A 20170-nucleotide genomic window follows, 5' to 3' on the forward strand; every position below is an offset into this window, starting at 1 on the left:
TTCCTGTAAAGCAACTCTCCTAGATCTATGAATTCTTTTTACCTTCATTCATGGCAGCAGTTTTATATTTTGAGGGTAATTGTTTTTTTAACAGAAAAGTAGCAAGGAGTGCTTTTAAAAATAAAAATATTCCTCTACATAATAGGATTGATAACATTTCTTTAGCAGCACAGATCACGATAAGTTAGAAAGACAGACATAATCAAAACTGAAAAACATTTATCAGAAGGTTTGAACATGGCATCTCTACTTAACTATGGAGTACGTTCTCTTCTATTTGTTGTCCTGTGTTTTGGTCCTAACATATACTACGAGTGAGTATGAAGATATTGCTAAGATGGTATCAAAGCCATGTTAATTGAACTTGGTCCAGCACTGACAGAGTTATATAGACAAAAAAGAAATGATTAAAGGTTCTGAATTTTCAGGCATTTTCTGCTAGGATTTGCTTGACCTAGTGGATTTTAGAAAATTACTACTTAAAAATCTAGTCTTTGATTTTAAATGAAGATTTTGGAAACTTAAATCTTCTCTTCAGTTTCTTAAATTCTTTTTTTCATTTTTATTGGGTATTTTATTTATTAACATTTCAAATGTTATCTCATTTCTCAGTTTCCCCTACCCCCAAACCCCTAACTTGTCTTCTCTCTCCTACTAAGAGGGTGTTCCCCCTTTTGCCCACCCAGTTCTATCTCAGAGCCCAATTATTTCTTATCCTGGGTCTTTGAGCCTTCATGGACCAAGGGGCTCCCCTCCAAGTGATATCCAATAAGGCAACCCTTTGCTACATATCTAGGTAGAGCCATGGTTCCTCCATGTATACACTTTTGTTGGTGGTTTAGTCACTGTGAAATCAGGAACTCTGCATGGAGAGGTCTGGTTAGTTGATATTGTTATTTCATGGGGTCTTTAGCTCTCCAGTCCTTGCCCTGATATATCCATTGGTGTCCTTGTGCTCAGTATGATGCTTGCCTGTGTACATCTGCATTTGTATCAGTCAGGCTATGGCAGAACCTCTTAGGAGATAGCTATACCAGGCTCCTGTCAGCAAGCACTTCTTGGCTTTAGCAATAGTGTTTGGGTTTGGTGTGTCTGGGTTGGTGTCTGCAAATGTGATGGGTCCCTAGGTAAGACAATCTCTGGATAGCCTTACCTTCAGTTTCTATTCCACTCTTTGTTCCTACATTTCTATTTCACAAGAGGAATTGTAAATTAATAGTTTTGAGGTGTGTGTTGACCTTATCCCTCAACTGAGGATTAAATTTTGAACACAAATTTAATTTCATAATGGACAGCAAAACATTAAATAAGTTTCAGAAACTGTTCTGCTTGCTTCTGTCTGTGTGTGGCAGAACCTGTAGTTTACTTCCCACAGGCCTATAGCCATTAACTTTAGAGATCTCACAGAGCTGAACTTCTGTGAAGGTGCTTGGAATGTGGACAAAACTCAAAAATAATAGTAACAAGCAGGTTTCTATTCCTGCACTAAGTAGATTGATTGTGGTCATCAGGTTATTAAGGAAGCATAATTATTTGGTTATTGGGTTCCTGTCCACTTCTCTTTCTCTGATAGTGAAGGTGCTGTCTTGGTTAAGGAGTCTGTATAAGGAAATAGAGGATAGAGGAGACTGAATTACTTTAGATAGCACCAAAGGTTATCTATCTATCTATCTATCTATCTATCTATCTATCTATCTATCTATCTATCAGCTATCTATCTATCATCTATCTCTCTATCATCTATCTATCTATTCATTAATACTCAGTAAGAAAAGTGGCTAATATTCTACAGATTCAATGCAATTCCCATCAAAATTCCAACTCAATTTTTCAAAGACATGGAAAGAACAATTTGCAAATTATTCTGGAATAACAAAAAAACTTAGAATATGGAAATCCACCTTCAACAACAAGAAAACATCAGCAGGAATTACCATCCCTGACTTCAAGCTATATTACAAGGCAATTGTGTGAAAAACCACGTTACTGGCACAGAGATAGGCAGGTAGATCAATGGAACAGAATTGAAAATACAGAAATGAACTCTCACACATATAATCACTTGATTTTTGAAAAAGGACCTGAAAACATTCAATGTAAAAAGGACAGCCTCTTCATCAAATGGTGTTGGCTCAATTGGCAGACGGCATGCAGAAGAATGAAAATAAACCCTTTATTATCTCCTTGTATAAAGATTAAGTACAAGTGGATCAAGATCTCCACATTAAACCAGGTACACAAAACTATTAGAAGAGAAATTCGGTAAAACCTTAGAATACATTGTCACAGGGGAAAATATCCTAAACAGAACACAAATGGCCAGTGCTCTAAGACCAAGGATCAAGAAATGGGACTTAATGAGAATATGAAGTTTCCATAAGGCTAAAGACACTGTCAAGAAAACAAAATGGCAGCCAACTGATTGGGAAAAGATCTTTACCAATTCCACATCTAATAGAAGTCTAATATCCAATATACAGAAAGAACTCAAGAAGTTAGACTCCAGAGAATCAAACAATCCTTTTTAAAAATGGGGTACAGAGGTAAACAAAGAATTCTCAATTAAGACATATCGAATGGCTGAGAAGCATCTAACAAAGTGCTCAACATCAGGGAAATACAAATCAAAACAACCCTATAATTCCATCTCCCAACAATCAAAATGACTAAGATCAAAAACTCAGATGTGGGCAGATGCTGGGGAGGATGTAGAGAAAGAGGAATACTCCTCTACTGTTGGAAAGATTGTAAACTGGTACATCCACTCTGGAAATCATTCTGTCAGGTCCTCAGAAAACTGGATATAGTCCTACCTGAAGACCCAGTTATTACACTTCTGGGCATATACAGTAAGATGCTTCAACATACAATAAGGACACATGCTCAACCATGTTCATAGAAACCCTGCTTATAATAGCTTGAAGCTGGAAAAAACTCAGATGTCCTTCAGTAGATGAATGGATCCAATACTGTGGTATTTTTACACAAAGGAGTACTACTCAGCTATTAGAAACAATGACTTTATGAAATTCCTAGGAAAATGAATGCATCTAGAGAATATCATTTTGAGTGAGGTAACCCAGTCACAAAAGAATAGACAAAATATGCAGTCACTAATAATTGGATACTAGCCCCAGAAAGCTTTGAATACCAAAGAAACAAATCACAGATCATATGAAGTACAAAAATAAAAAAAAGAAAAGAAAAGAAAAGCCAAAAAATAGAAGCCTCAGTCCTTCAGAGAAAAAACAAACCATACCAAAACTAAACAAAACAAACAAACAAAAAAACAACAAGTGCATAGCACCCATTCAAAGTGGGGTAAACCTAGACCTTAAATCATTAATAACTCAAGAGCTAAGAAGATAGCCTTAAGGCAATTTTTGGTATTTAAAAATTATTATGTTTAATCATTACACACCAAGGAAAATTTGACAATTTCCATGTTATGTTTTGTTTTACATGTACTTTATACTTATGGTAACTAGTAAGATTTTAATGCATACTATCAAACCTTTAAAAAATCAAGTACTGACAAAAATATATAGGCACAGGAGAAAATTTCCTGAACAGAACACCAATGGCTTGTACTCTAAAGTCAAATATTGACAGGTGGAACTTAATGAGATTGCAAAGATTCTGTGAGGCTAAGGACACTGTCAAGAAAACAAAACAGCAGCCATCAGATTGGGAGGGGATCGTTACCAACCCCACATCAGAAAGAGGCCTGATATATATCCAAGCTATACAAAGAACTCAAGAAGCTAGCCACCAGGGAATCAAACAACCCTATTAAAAATGGGGTACAGAGTTAAATTAAAAAGTTCTCAATTGAGGAATATCGAATGGCTGAGAAGTATCAAAGGAAGTGCTCCATATCATTAGCCATCAGGGAAATACAAGTCAAAACAACCCTGACATGATACCTCACACCAGTCAGAATGGCTAAGATCAAAAATTCAGATGACAGCAGATACTGTGAGGATGCAGAGAAAGAGGAACACTTCTTCACTGTTGGTGGGGCTGTAAACTGGTACAACCACTCTGGAAATCAGTCTGGCTATTCCTCAGAAAATTGGACATAGTACCACCCGAAGACCCAGTTATTCCACTTCTGCGTATATACCCCAGAGAAGCTCAAACTTATAACAAAGTCACATGAACCACAATGTTCATAGCAGCCCTATTTATAAGAGCTAGAAACTGGAAAGAACCCAGATGCCCTTCAGTAGATGAATGGATACAAAATGTGTGGCATATTTACACAATGGATTACTACTCAGCTCTCAGAAATAATGACTTTATGCAATTCTTAAGAAAATGGATGCATCTAGAGAATATCATCCTGAGTGAGATAAACCAGTCACAAAATAACAGACCTAATATGCAGTCATTGATATTTGGACACTCACCCCAGAAAGCTCTGAACACCCCAGAAACAACTCACAGACTATATGAAGTTTAAGAAAAAAAAAAAAGAAAGAAAATGAAAATCCATTATGCTTAATTTTTATAACCAAGAAAACATTAACTAATTCCAAGTTACATCTTGTTTTACATGTACTTTATACTCATTGTTACTAGTAAGATCTTAATGCACACTATCAAACCTTTTTTAAAAAAAAAACAAGTACTGACAAAAATATATTCATATACTTTTATGTAAAAATGCTCAAAATCTGTACATTTATGTTTATTTTTAAAATAAAGTTGTTCATAAAAAGAATATAAATGTATATATACATATATATTCATATATTTTTATGCTAAAATCGTTTAAAAAATCTGTACATGTATCTCTTTTTTTTTTAAAAAAAATAAAGTTGTAAAAAAATGAATACCATCTTCTTCTTCATGTATATACCTATTTTAAATCACTTAAATGTCACAGTTATAAAATGAGTACTTCAGAAATATTCTTTTCTTGTGTGGTATACTTTAAAGAAAATAATTTCTAAAAAGAAAAAAAGTATTTTTTGTACTTTCTGCATTTTAAGATTTCCTATGATTTCTTGGGTATGGGTAGGCCCAAAAACAAAAGGTTAATTTCTATAGCAGCCTGTCTGCTGATAGAGTTTTCTTTAAAAAGGTGCAGAGATTTATGGGTCTTTAAATTGAGGTAAAAAACATATGCTTCCTCTCTCCAAAAATGGATTGTTTTGTGGGAAGTCTCCTTTAAGGTTATATTCAACAGGCTTATTCAGAAAGATAGCTCACACTAGAGCTGTGTTACTGCACTTGATTTGAATGCACTAATTCTTTCAATTATGTATGCTGTAAGTAGATTTTTTCTTTCTCTTATAATTGCTTACTATCTCAATTTATATGTCAATGGAGTCCTAATGAAAATATTTCAAACTGAATAATCTTAAATTGAGTTTGATAGTATGGTTCTGGATTAGTATTGTTCTTATTCTTGAAACAATTGTCATGAGATAATATCCCAGATCTCAAAACTCCTAGCGGTGAAATGCCGTGCTTTCATAAGTGGATACTAGCCCGAAAAGCTTGAAATACCTAAAAAAATAATCCAGATGTGTTATGAAGCTCAAAAAGAAGGAAGATCAGAATGTGGAAGCCCCAGTCTTTCTTAGAATGGAGAACAAAACAGAAGAGAAAATACAAGGTCAATTAGAGGAGCACGGATTGAAGAAAAGATATATAGGGACTGCCTCAGCTGGAGAACCACCACATATGCAGCCACCAAACCCAAGAACTATTGCTAATGCCAAGAAGAGTTTACTAGCTGGCAGGAACCAGATATGTGTGTTTCCTTAGAGGCTCTGCCAGAGTCATATAAATACAGAAGAGGATGCTTGCAGCTAACCAACAGACTGAACACTGAAACCTCAATGAAAAATCTAGAGAAAGGAATAAAGGAGCTGAAAAGTTTGCAACCTCATGGGAAGAACAACATCATCTATCAGCCAAGGCATTGAGGTGGAGAGTGTGATTGGGAGAGAGAACACCTTTATGGAGCAAGTTAAAGGGTAGGAAGGAGGGGAGTAGGGGGTGGCATAATATTTGAAATGTAAATACAAAGAATATCAAATAAAATTGAAAAAAAGAATAATTATTCTGACTGCAAGCAATTTTGCTTTGCTTATGAAATATAATGGAGATTAACTGTGTATGTGGTATAGTAAATTAGCCCAATAAGTAGCTTCTGAAGATTATGGAGACCAGACATACTACACAGCTTCATGGAGGTTTACGGTAATGCCTAGCTAAATATGGCAGTTTCTCCCTTCTTCCATTCTCACAACCCTATATTTCTTTTTAATGATGAGATGACTTGGGCTATATACACTTTCTTTTTTTAAGAAGAAGGTGACTATATTTATAGCATCGAGACAAAACTGAAATTCAAAAACGTGTCTAAATTGCAAGAATACCTGAATGCAATCTTAGTCTTTACAGGTATACTGCTTTTTCTCATTTCAATCTGAAGTGATGTGGGTTTAAACTTACTTATTTCAACATATATTTTTTCTGTGTTCTAACTCACATATTATTTGAAAATGTGGAAAAATTTCAGGAGCAAGTTATTGGACACAGTGCACTAAGTTTTTTTGTGCTAGATGGAATTTTAGTGTTCATTTGGCTGCATTTCTTCATTTTGCAGATTACAAATTTGGGCAGGAGATAGAGTATGAAATATTTTCAAGGACAGCTGACTAGTTTTGGAACAGAACTTAATTTGATCTTAGGCCTGTGATTCCACTGCTATTGGTAAGATTCTTTGTCTGTTGCACTCTAAACTCTTTGCCTGAATATCAGACTTGGGTTTTGAGGAAGTAAATATGTACATGACAGAACATGAATTGATTTAGTGTGAGTGAAATACAAGAGAATAAAACATATTAGATAGCATGGGGAAAACAGGCTTTATAACCACAGGAAAGTATCTAATATTCTTAGGAACCAATGGATTTGTTTGAAGCAATATTCTAATCAAACATAATATATAATAAAACCTATTTGTACATTAAGGCTGCATTTTGTTTCTGTTTAGCAATGAAATATTTTTTTATGTTTTCCTTCCTATAATCTTTGGAAAAGGAAATTGAGTGGAAAATGATTTGTTTAATTTTGAAAAAAATCATTATTTTTTTAAAATATGTAGTTATTTTAGACATGATGCTGAAAGCATGGAGGCCAAACTTCTGGAGTTTAAAATATTTCCAGATTTACATTATTTTTTAGTCTTGCATACAAAGTGGTTTTTCCCAACTCTGTCTTTATTCTAGTGCTCTGTTTTGATTTCTAAATTTTGTCCTATTTTAAAAAAATTGAACAACTTTATTTTAAAAAACAAAGATAAATTTAAGCAGTTTTATCCTTTTTAAAGAAGAGTTTTGCTTTACTCCAGTTTACCACAAAGAACAGAAATAAAAAACTCATCTGCTTCATAAAGTGTTTTAAATACTCAGCAGAGAAAGTAACCTTATGCCTAGAAATACTGTCATCTCTCATACGCAAAGAAGACAATGTCTCATGAAATGTTAGCCAATACTAGAAAACCAAAAAAAAAAAAAAAAAAAAAAAAATGTAAGTTTTCTCAAATAAAACACTGTGGTCCGATTTAATTTGATGTTTGTTTGCTTAGGAGGTGACTCAAGATTAGGAGATATTGAAGATTACTCCATTTCTGTGACTTCTATTTTATGATGATTATATACAGGCCAAATACTTCTGTGTTTATGATATCACAGTACTATAATACTTGGGTACTCTGGTTTGCAGCCCTTGTCTTTGACACATACACATTGGATATACATATTTACTTTTTAAAACAGTTGCTAAATATGACTTGCCAGAGTAAAGTTACTGAAGAAAGGCCCATACACACAAGTATGAATTTCATTATCTCATTGTGAAGTGTATGATTTAAAGGATTTTTCAAATTCCTACAACAGAATTCATTTACCTACAGTTGAATTTTTTGCTATAGGTTATTGCCAGGGATTATTTGTCTTTAAACACTTTCCATCTCTTTGAGACCTATGTACAAATAATTCCAAGAAAAATATATTAGTTTATTATTCATCTTTGAAAGTTTAATGCCAATCTACAGATGCAAAGAAAATAACATCATGCTATTGTTATTAAATTTTTAGAAATATTACATGTGCAGTAAGATTTTCTGACCTTGTGGGCTAATAAAATATTTTAATGTGTAAGAATAAGCTGAACATGTGGGTGGATAAGTCACTGTGCTAATTAGTCATCCCTCTCCCAAGAGTCTCCTATGGATGACTTAGTGGAGTGTGTTTAGCATCAGAAGTAAATCAACATTGTTGCACAGGGAAGCATCATTTCTCAGTCATTTCCATAACTCTGCCACCTTTACTTTCCAATAAAATTCTCCAAGTTTATGATTTCTAGAGCTTGTAAAAAGAATGTGGCGGGAAGGAAAATTGATGTCACGTATAATCATACGATAATTGTAGCGCACTGGCTCTGAGTTGGGATGCATTCCAAAATAACTGAAATAAACATGCAAATATGTAGGCCCGAGTACATAAATGAACAATGGTAAGTCACTTTTATTACAGTTGACCTGATGCCATTATTCTAGAATTTTTGCTACTTTATTTATCCATACCACTTTAGAATGTTGGTTGAATAAAAAGAAAAATGAGGATGAATCTGTAGCTCAAGCTGTGTCCCAGGCAGTCAGGGCATGGGAATAACAAAGAGAATTCACTTAGTTTTTCCTATACATCTTCCAAGGAGCAGAGAATAAACTATTAATAAAACAATTAACAAACTTCTTTCATGATTGTAGCATCTCAGTGTTAGCTTTTGTCACACAACTTATAATATGTTTTACAAATACTTTTACTCTCAACCCCAAGTAAACCTATTAGGTATACCTGAAAAGGAATGTTACAATTACATACATGTATAGATTTCAAATGGCATACCATGAAATGAAATGAATTTCATAGATCAAGATGATAGCCTTGATGGTGTCAAGATATATTCCTATGACTGCCAAGTTCATTGAGCTATTGTCTTCATGAAGATGTGAGAATGATCAGGATATTTAAAACTTGAAAGCAACCAAAGGTAAACACAATGGTTGCTGTGATTCTTTCTTTCCTCCCTTTCCCCTTTATAGTAACAAAAACAAATAACAAAAACAAAACCAGAAAGTACAAGCTGTTCTGTTCCCCAATTCATTTACTTGGCTCTGTCCATTCCAGCATTGTTTCATGCCTTCTCTCTACTGTAAATATCTGAAAAGAGCAAATAAACTTCAAGTTCTTGCAGACAGTTCCCTTTGTAAAGATTTACAATCTGGCTTCCGTGGCTTAGAATACTGAAATTGTTCTCTCTACAGTTGCCCATGTCTAGCTGTAACTCCAGTTTTTAGTTCTTTGAAACTTCCCATCTCTCCTTGGGAGCTCTGTAGAATTTAGGAACCTTAAAAACTCTCTTGGATTCATCTGTCTCTTTTGTGGACTTAAACAATGCTATAAGCCCAGGAAGAGCTTTTTGTTCAGTGTTTAACTCATTAACTCTTAACTCTTTAAAGAGGCCTTAAGTTTCTTTCTTTCTTTCTTTCTTTCCTTCTTTCTTTCTTTCTTTCTTTTTTACTTCTAGTTTTTATATTTATTAAACATAGATTCTTATCTCATAAAATAAGTTACAATCACAGTTTGCCTTCTCACCATACTTCCAGGTTCACCACCTCTATTTTCCCCAGATCCATTCTATTTCCCTCCATCAAAAAGCAGGCATAGAAGAAAAAGCTGATGTATCGATGGCAAACACCAGGGTTTTGGGTATTATTAATATGAGAATTATATTTCCCAACATGTCAGAAGAAGAAAAGAGGAATAGCTTCAAAATCAATGTTATGGTGATATCAGTAAATAGTGTGTATGTGTGTGTTTATAAATATTTAACTAAATTATTTTTTTTTCTTATTCCAAAATTTATTTTCTTACTTTGATTTTAGGTATAATGTCAACATTATTTTATTAAAATTTTAACTGATGATAAAATGCAAACTCCAAAAGTTAATGCTTTATTCAGCTACACTATAAATAGTATATTTAATCAAGAGCAAAGTCACCTTCACAGCATATTATGTTTACTGGGCCCATAATGATAATTACATTCAGTTGTTTTATTCTTTTTGTTTTTGTTTTGTTTGGTTTGCTTGTTTGTTTGAGACAGGGTTTTGACTCTGTAGCAGTGGATAGCCTACAACTTCTGTAGACCTGGCTGGTTTTTTTTTTTTTTTTGTTTTTTTTTTTTTTTGATTTTTTTTTTTCATAAACTGTCTTTTATTGGTAAAAGGACACATAGAAACAATGAAAACCACACTGGGTTTTCCTGGAAAAAACAATAGTACACAAAACATATAAATGAGAAGCAAAGTGTTTCTTTTTTTTTTTTTTTAAAACGACTTTATATTGCAAAACAAAGATAAATGTAAAGATTTTAAACTTTTTTTGCTTAAAATTATACATTTTGGTCAGTACTGTTTTTTCAGACATTAAAATAAATTTTACATAAAACCATGTGAATATATTTTTTAGTCAGTACTTGATTTTTTTCAAGGGCTTGACAGTATGCATTGAAAACCTACTAGTTGTAATAAGCGTAAAGTACATGCAAAACAAAACGCAATATGGAAATAGTCAAAGTCTTCTTGTTTTGTGAATATATGTATATTTTTTGTTTTCTTTATTTCTTGGACTTCATACAGTCTGTGAGTTGTTTCTGGGAGAGTGCAAGCCTCTGGGGTTAGCATCCCACTATCAGTGACTGCATATTATGTCTGTTCTTTTGTGACTGGGTTATCTCACTCAGGATGATCTTCTCTAGATGCAGCCATTTTCTTAAGAATTTGGTTAAGTCATTGTTTCTGGTGGCTGAGTAGTATTCCATTGTGTATATGTACCACAATTTTAGTATCCATTCGTCTTCTGAAGGACATCTGGGTTCCTTCCAGCTTCTGGCTATTATAAATAGAGCCACTATGAACATTGTGGTGCATATATCTTTGTTGTGTATTAAAGTGTCTCTGGGGTATATGCCCAGAAGTGGAATAGCTGGGTCTTCAGGTAGTACTATATCCAATTTTCTGAGGTATCGCCAGACAGATTTCCAGAGTGGTTGTATTAGCTTGCAACCCCACCAAGAGTGGAGAAGTGTTCCTCTTTCTCTGCAGCCTCGCCAGCATCTGCTGTCATCTGAGTTTTGAATCTTGGCCAATCTGAATGGTGTGAGGTGGAATCTTAGGGTTGTTTTGATTTGCATTTCCCTGATGGCTAAGGATGTCGAGCACTTCCTCAGATGTTTCTCGGCCATTAGGTGTTCCTCAACTGAAAATGATTTGTTTAGCTCTGTACCCCATTTTTTAATAGGGTTATTTGATTCTCTGGTGTCTAGCTTTTTGAGTTCCTTGTACACCTTGGATATTAGGCCTCTATCTGATGTGGTGTTGGTAAAGATCTTTTCCCATTCTGTTGGTTGCCGTTTTGTTTTCTTGAGGATGTCCTTAGCCTTACAGAAACTTTGTAATCTCATTAAGTCCCATTTGTTAATCTTTGACCTTAGAGCTTGATCCATTGGTGTTTTGTTCAGGAAATTTTCTCCTGTGCCTATGTGTTCTAAGGTTTTCCCTACTTTCTCATCTAATAGTTTCAGTGTATCTGGTTTAATGTGGAGATCTTTGATTCACTTACACTTCAGCTTTGTACAAAAAATAAAAAAGATCTAATTTCATTCTTTTGCATGCTGAGTGCCAGTTGGACCAGCACCATTAAAGCGAAATTTACACAAATCTCACTTATGAATATTGATGCAAAAATACTCAACAAAATCCTTGCAAACTGAATCTAAGAACACAACAAAACAATCATTCACCATGACCAAGTAGGCATCATCCCGGTGACGTAGGGATAGTTTAATATAAGGAAATCCATCAATGTAATCCACCATATAAACAAACTCAAAGAACAAAATCACATGGTCATCTCACTAGATGCTGAGAAAGCATTTGACAAAATTCAACACAACTTCATGTTAAAAGTCTTTGAAAGAACAGGTTCCAAGGTCCATACCTAAACATAATAAAAGCAATATACAGCAAACCAACAGCCAACATCATACTTAATAGTGGGAAACTTGAAGCAATCCCACTAACATCAGGGACTCGACAAGGCTGCCCACTCTCCCCCTACCTATTCAACATAGTACTGGAAACCCTGGCTGGAGCAATTAGACAGCAAAAGGAGATCAAGGGGATACAAATTGGAAAGGAAGTGGTAAAAACATCACACTTTGCAGATGACATGATAGTGTACTTAAGTGACCTCTAAAATTCCACCAGAGAACTCCTACAGCTGAAAAACAAGTTCAGTAAAGTGGCTGGATACAACATTAACTCAAACATATCAGTAGCCTTCCTATACTCAAAGGACAAACATGTGGAGAAAGAAATTAAGGAAACGTTACCCTTCACAATAGTCACAAAATTATGAAATACCTTGGTGTGACTCTAACTAAGCAAGTGAAGGGCCAAGTGCTATTCTTAAATTCCATGGCACTGAGTCAGCAGCCAGCTGGACACAGCAAAATAAGATCAGCAAACTGTAGATAACACCAGCACATCATTCTATAGCACAGAAGATAGCCTGGGAATTCAGAGTGATCAAAGTACGTAAGACATAGTTTACAATGGACTCCTCAGCTAATAACACATTTGAGAACAATTTTTCAGTTAGTATATACAACTTGAGTTGCAGAATGAGAGTTAAATACTATCTAGAATTTACTTTTGCCCCCCCCAAAAAAAAAAAAAAAAAAAAAAAAAAAAAAAAAAAAAAAAAAACATTGACAACTTGGTCAGTACTTTTGCACTGATAGAGTTTGCTAGCAAAAGAAAACTCCAGAATATTTATAAACTATTGTACTTTCCTCCAACTCAGCTGGGTAATTCTTTGTAGTCATTTTATTTCTGTCTGCTCTTTTATATATGTTTGATATTTCATTTTATTTCTTCAGTTTTTGTAAAAATTTTGCTTTAATTATGCAGGTATATAAGAATATAGTCTATAAAATATTTATTGTGGACATACTCTTTTATATACTTTCCTTACTCATACCACTAAGAGACTAATGCTTTTCTTTAATTCTAAATTAATCACAGTACAAGTTTACTCTTTACAGTTTTCTAAATTCCTACTTTATAATTAGAAATAAAAAAATATATGAACCTCTGCTTATCTTTGTTGAAATAAGAGAAGAGCATGAGAATGGAATTGGCATGATCTAAACTTCTGAACCACAAGAAAAACCATATAAATCAATCAACTCAAGAAAGTCACTCAATGATGAAATAGCATTTACAGGAAATTATTTATTTTACTTTATTAATAACAGTGTTAAATTGTTCAGTTGGGCCTTTTGTCAAAGGAAAGTTTTTGTTTCTTAAGGGAATAAAAGGTAGACAGAAAAATTTATCAGGCAGAACAAGAAGAAATAATATTTTGTAAAATAGGTGGATTTTAATTGCATCAATCGATGGTGTTGTTTTTCCCTCAAGTGTTCTAAGTCAATTTTTCCTATGCACCATTGCATAATACCAAGGCTACTTATAGATCTCAACTAGATTATTCAATAACTCCTTTTCTTAACCTAGCAAGCCTTTATATTCTACTTAGCTTTTGAGATGAATCAATACATGTTATTAGCTTCGGTAGGTTTTGAAAAGTATAATAGACTTATAGAGTTCTGGTGTAAGTATTTTAGCTCATTCATTGAAATCATTAATGTACTGCGGAAATTTTACTTTTAGTTTAAAGTGTATACCTATGAGAAATTGAATTGTGGTTTGTGTTTATGCCATAGAGAATAAGACAATGGTCTTATTAATTTACAAAGAACTATTCTCACAATTCTCTCTTGAATAATAATTTTCAGATTATATAAAAAGTTCAAGATGATAATTTTTTTTAATGCTTGGCTTTTTTTTAAGGTTTGATAGCATGCATTAAGACCTTACTAGTTACAATGAGCATAAAGTACCTGTAAAACAGGATGTAACCTGGAATTAGTCAAAGATTTCTTGGTATGTAAAGAGTAAACATGATGGTTTTTTCTTTAATTTCTTTTCTTGAAGTTCACATAGTCTGTGAGTTGTGTCTGGGGTGTTCGGAGCTTTCTGGTGTTCATATCCAATTATCAGTGACTGCATATTATGTCTATTCTTTTGTGACTGGGTTATCTCACTCAAGATGATATTCTCTAGTTGTATCCATTTTCTTAAGTATTTCATAAAGTCATTGTTTCTGATAGCTGAATAGTACTCTATTGTGTAAATGTAACACAAGTTTTGTATCCATTCATCTACTGAAGGATATCTGGGTTCTTTCCAGCTTCTGGCTATTATAAATAGTGCTGATATGATCATTGTAGTGTATATGTCTTTCTTGTATGTACGAGTGTCTCTGGGGTAAATGCCCAGAACTAGAATCATTGGTTCTTCAGGTAGTACTATGTCCAATTTTCTGAGAAAATGGCATACTGATTTTCAGAGTGGTTGTAACAGTTTACAACCCCACCAACAGTGGGAAAGTGTTCCTCTTTGTTCACACCCTCACCAACATCTGTTGTTGTCTGAATTTTTGATCTTGGCCAATCTGTCTGACATGAGGTGGAACCTTAGTGTTGTTTTGATTTGCATTTCCCCATGGCTAATGATGTCGAGCACTTCCTTAGATGTTTCTGTGCCATTCCATATACCTCAATTAAGAAATTTTTGTATATTTGTACCCCATTTTTAATAGAGTTGTTTGATTCTCTGGTGTTTAGCTTCTTGAGTTCTTTGTATACCTTGTATATTAGGTTTCTATCTGATGTGGAGTTGGTAAAGATCATTTCCTATTCTGTTGGCAGCCATTTTGTTTTCTTGACAGTATCCTTAGCCTTGCAGAAACTTTGAAATCTCATTAAGTCCCATTTCTCAGTCACTGACTTTAGAGCAAGAGCCCTTGGCATTCTGTTCAGGAAATTTTTTCCTGTGCCTATGTGTTCTAAGGTTTTTCCTAATTTTTCATCTAGTAGTTTCAGTGTACCTGGTTTAATGTGGAGATCTTTGATCCACTTACACTTGAGCTTTGTACAAGGAATTAAGAAAGGGTCTATTTTCATTCTTCTGCATGCTGAGTGCCAGTTGGTCCAACACCATTTGTTGAATAGGCTGTCCTTTTTCCATTGAATGTTTACAACTCCTTTGTCAAAAATCAGGTGACCATATAAGTGAGGGCTCATTTCTGGATCTTTTATTCTATTCCATTGATCCACTTGCCTATTTCCGTACCAGTACCACACAGTTTTTAGTACAATTGCCTTGTAATGTAGTTTGACATAAGGAATAGTGATTGTCACAGATGTTTTCTTGTTGTTGAGGATGGAGTTTGCTATTCTAGGTCTTTTGTTATTCCAGATAAGATTACACATTGCTCTTTCCAACCCTATGAAGAATTGGGTTGGTATTTTGATGAGGTTTGCACTGAATCTGTGGAATGCTTTTGGTAAGATGGCCATTTTTAAAACATTGATTCTTCAATCCATGAGCACAATAGATCTTTCCATATTCTGAGATCTTCCTCAATTTTCTTCTTTAGAGGTTTGAAGACCTTGTCATACAGGTCCTTCACTTGCTTATTTAGAGTCACACCAAGGTATTTCATATTTTTGTGACTATTGTGAAGGGTGTCTTTTCCCTATTTTCTTTCTCCACATTATTTTCCCTTGAGTAGAGGAAGGCTACTGATTTGTTTTAGTTAATTTTATATCCAGCCACTTTGCTGAACTTGTTTATCAGTAGTAGGATTTCTCTGGTGGATTTGGTGTCGTTGCTTAAAAACAGTATCATGTCATCTCCAAATAGTGATGTTTTTACTTCCTCCTTTCCAATTTATATCACATTGATTACCCATTGCTGTCTAATTCCCCCAGCCAGGATTTCCAGTACTGTGTTGAATAGGTAGGTGGAGAGTGGGCAGCCTTGTCCAGTTTCTGATTTTAGAGGGATTACTTCAAGTTTCCCACCATTAAGTTTGATGTTGGCTGTTGTTTTGCTGTATATTGCTTTTATAATATTTAGGTATGGTCCTTGGATTCCTGTTCTTTCAAAGACTTTTAACATGAAGTTGTGTTGAATTTTGTCAAATGTTTTCTCAGCCTCCAGTGAGATGACCATGTGGTTTTTTTCTTTGAGTTTTTTACATGGTGGATTACATTGATGAAGGTCCTTATATTAAACCATCCCTGTACCCCAGGGATGAAACAAACTTGATCATGGTGAATGATCATTTTGATGTGTTCTTGGATTTGTTTTGCAAGTATATTGGTGAGTATTTTTGCATCAATATTCATAAGTGAGATTGGTGTGAATTTTGCTTTCCTTGTTGGTTCTTTGTGTGGTTTAGGAATAAGGGTTATTGTAGCCTCTAAAATGGGTTAGGTAGGGTTCCATCTGATTCTATCTTGTGGAATACTTTGGAGAGTATTTGTCTTATGTCTTCAATAAGTGTCTTTTAAAATTCTGCACTGAACCCATCTGGACCTGGGATTCTTTTAGTTGCAGGATTTTAATGACTTCTTCTATTTTTTAAGTGTTATGGAATTATTTAGATGGTTTACCTGGTCCTGGTTTAACTTTAGTACTTTGTATCTGTCTAGGAATTCATCCATTTACTCCAGATATTCCATCTTTGTTGAGTATTGGTTTTTGTAGTAGGATCTGATGATTTCTAGAATTTCCTCAATTTCAGTTGTTATTTCTCCAGTTTCATTTCTGATTTTGATAATTTGGATACTCTCTCTTTGCCCTCTAGTTAGTCTGCCTAGGGGTTTATCAATCTTGTTAATTTTCTCAAAGAACCAGCTCTTGGTTTTGTTGATTCTTTGAATGGTTCTTTTTCTTTTCATTTGGTCTATTTCTGCCCTAAGTTTGATTATTTCTTGCCATCTACTCCTCTTTGGTGTGTCTGCTTCCTTTTGTTCTAAAGCCTTCAGCTGTGCTGTAAATATCCTGGTGTATGCTCCCTCTAGTTTCCTTTTGGAAGCACTCAGAGATATGACTTTTCCTCTTAGTACTGTTTCATTGCATCCTATATGTTTGGGTATGTTGTGTTTGCATTTTCATTGAATTCTAGAAAATCCTTAATTTATTTCTTTATTTCTTCTTTGACCCTGCACTTTCTGAGCACTTCACAGAGATCTCTCTGCACCCTGGCAACTCTGATAGCTTTCTCACCTTTCCCTGTATCTCTGCTATACCTGGTGGAGTATGGTCTGAGTGCTTGTCCTGCACAGGAATGCCTGCAGCTTGGAACAGCCCAATGACAGGTTACTGATTCCCTGAACCTGGCAGGCAAAGGCCAGGAGAGGCACACTTTACTTGTGCTTGGCAGAGATCTCTCTCTTCCCCTGCTACTCAGAATACCTTCTCACCAGGCCTGTGTCCCTGGATCTTTCAATATGATGAGTTTATCTGATTAATTAGTCAACATGCCCAGTTTAACATAACTAGATTAAAATGTCTTGAGATTATGATATTTATAAGAATATAAACTCACAGTTTAAAACTGAGTCAGAAGAAATTTTTAAAATTCTTATTTAAAGCAAAGGGTGCATTATGTTGTCTGAAACTTTGTTCATATATTTAGTGATATGTTTCTTTCCTTGTAAGTAGTGGGATGATATGGTAAAGAAGACTTTGGATGATATGGAAGTCAGTGTAATCATAATGCTTTATGATGTGAAATTTCTAAATCATCAATAAAATTTAAAAATAATAGTTTGCTTAAATATTATAAAGTATAATAACAGAACTGATCATAACATCCCTGTCACAGATTGTATATAAAGTCTTGTAGTGGTCAGTTAGACTTGATAGATTTTTTGAATAAAATATCTGTATTCTTCTAGATGATTATGACACCAAAACTAAAATGAAAAATCTTCCTTTTGAGGTAGAGTTAATGGAGACTTCATCAGACTTGTTATTTCAATTGTCTACATCATTAACTTCAAATTTGTTTCTTCATAGATATAAATATGTTCTGTAAGATTTAAAAATATGATTTTAATATTTCATTTATATTCTTATTCATGTATTCCTGTAAAAATATAGTACCTGCTTTGCCATGTACAGTATACATCAGTATTAGTTCAAAGTAAAGAGTAGCAGAACCTCTTCCATTTCTAAAAGGAAATTATAAAGAAGGCAGGAATTACATATATATATATATATATGTGTGTGTGTGTGTGTATGTATGTTTCATTATTATGAGAGATACACTGAAAGCAATACCACATTATAAAAGGGCCTAGTAAAAGTATCTTTCTCAACCTAACAAGGTTAAAATATATGTGACATGTGCCAGGAGATTTAAATGTTGAACACATGTGTGTGTGGAGAGAATAAAGATTGAGAACTTTGGCCAAAATAAGAATAAACAGAAACTCATCAGGAACAAGAAAAGGAAACATGTTTTTACAATGGAATTGAAATAAATATTTCATTAAAGTGTAAATATTTAATAATCATCATTAATAATATTTAGTAATATTTCATAAATATTTGTTAGTAGCTAAAATCTGACCCATGTAGAATCATCTTATTTCTTATTATCAAACTTAGAAGGTTTGTATTGCTTTGAACCTCCTGGAAAAAAGTTAAACAGTTTCATTTATGGTGATGAAGTGGAAATATCTGATTTCTTTGGAGACTAAGTTGTGTCATGTGATTTTTCTGGAAACTCACCTTATAAGGTGATATTTTTGATAAAGTAAATATAGGATGATGATTTACTGAGAACAGACATGCTGAGTTTTTCTGGAAGCAGCCTTGGAAAAGAGTATGGGTATGCTATGTTTTACTAGAGCATACACTTGAGAGAACACATGTTGTTTAGAAAAGATATATAACCCAACAGACAGTAGATGTCACTGTATTACATTTGTTCACCTTGCCATTCATGGTTGGTCATTGTCAAGACTTCATAAAGAGAAATACCACCAAACAAACTTCTAGTTCCAGTGTCTTCTTGTTGCTTCTATAGACTCCATCAGATTGGTGAAACCTTAAGGTTTTGTCACAATTGAACTCCCATGGTGTTTTCAGAATGATATTTGGAAGTAGATGGAGCTACAGTTGCTGATTTGTGTTAACTGAACAGCTGATATTCTGGAAACGCAGATATTTCTAAAAACACCTATTTCTAATTTCTAAACAGGTCCACATTTGCCTTTTCCCTATTAACATTTCCTTTCTAATACCTCTAGTGGTGGTAAGCTGAAGGGAACTTAAAACATTTAAGTAGCATTAATAAAAGTAGGTTCTGAAATGTACAAATCTACATAATGATATTAAATGAGAAAAATACTAAGCATTATACTTAAGAAAAGAAGTGCACAATGTTTCCACTACAAACTACATTTGAAAAAGGTGGTGCTAAAACATAAATTTTAAAATACCTTAAGCCATAGATTTAGTACGACATTTAATTTCAACTTAAAGGTGTTCATATTTACCCCAAATCTTTAGAGAATGACTATATGGATTGAATTTTATTATGGTTGTTCTTTATTTATCACTGAAAGAATTTTTAGAAGTTCAAGCAAATGGAAAATCAAAATAAAGCAGTGGAAAGGGAGAACTCTGTGGCTGGTTAACTGGAGAAAACTGAACTCAGCACCATTTGCATTTAATTAATTATACTGGTAGATTTGGAACCAGTCCAAATGGAACTGCTGTTCCTGAGATTCATTAATTAAAAGAACATGTCAAAAGGGCTGGGCAAGCCACCTTAAGCATGTTGAAGACTATTTTATCACAGAGGTAATAAGTAAAAACAAGTCTTGTTTTTTTAACTGTTTTTGAAGAGTATGAGTTTTACACAAGAGCTCAAGACTAATAAAATGTCCTGCTTGTCTTATAAAGATGTTCCCTCCCATCTTATAAAGATGTAGATACATCTCTACAGCTATGTATCTCAGATCTTCACTTACAGTTGGTTGTGTATTTGATACAATACATATTATCAGTAAGAATGAAAAGAAATGGACAGCTGATATTTGCTTTCTATACACAGTACTACAAGGAATACTCCAAGAAGAATTGTCTCAGAAA

The sequence above is a fragment of the Micromys minutus genome, assembly GCF_963924665.1.
Source record: "Micromys minutus genome assembly, chromosome: 1".
Lineage (NCBI taxonomy): Eukaryota > Metazoa > Chordata > Mammalia > Rodentia > Muridae > Micromys > Micromys minutus.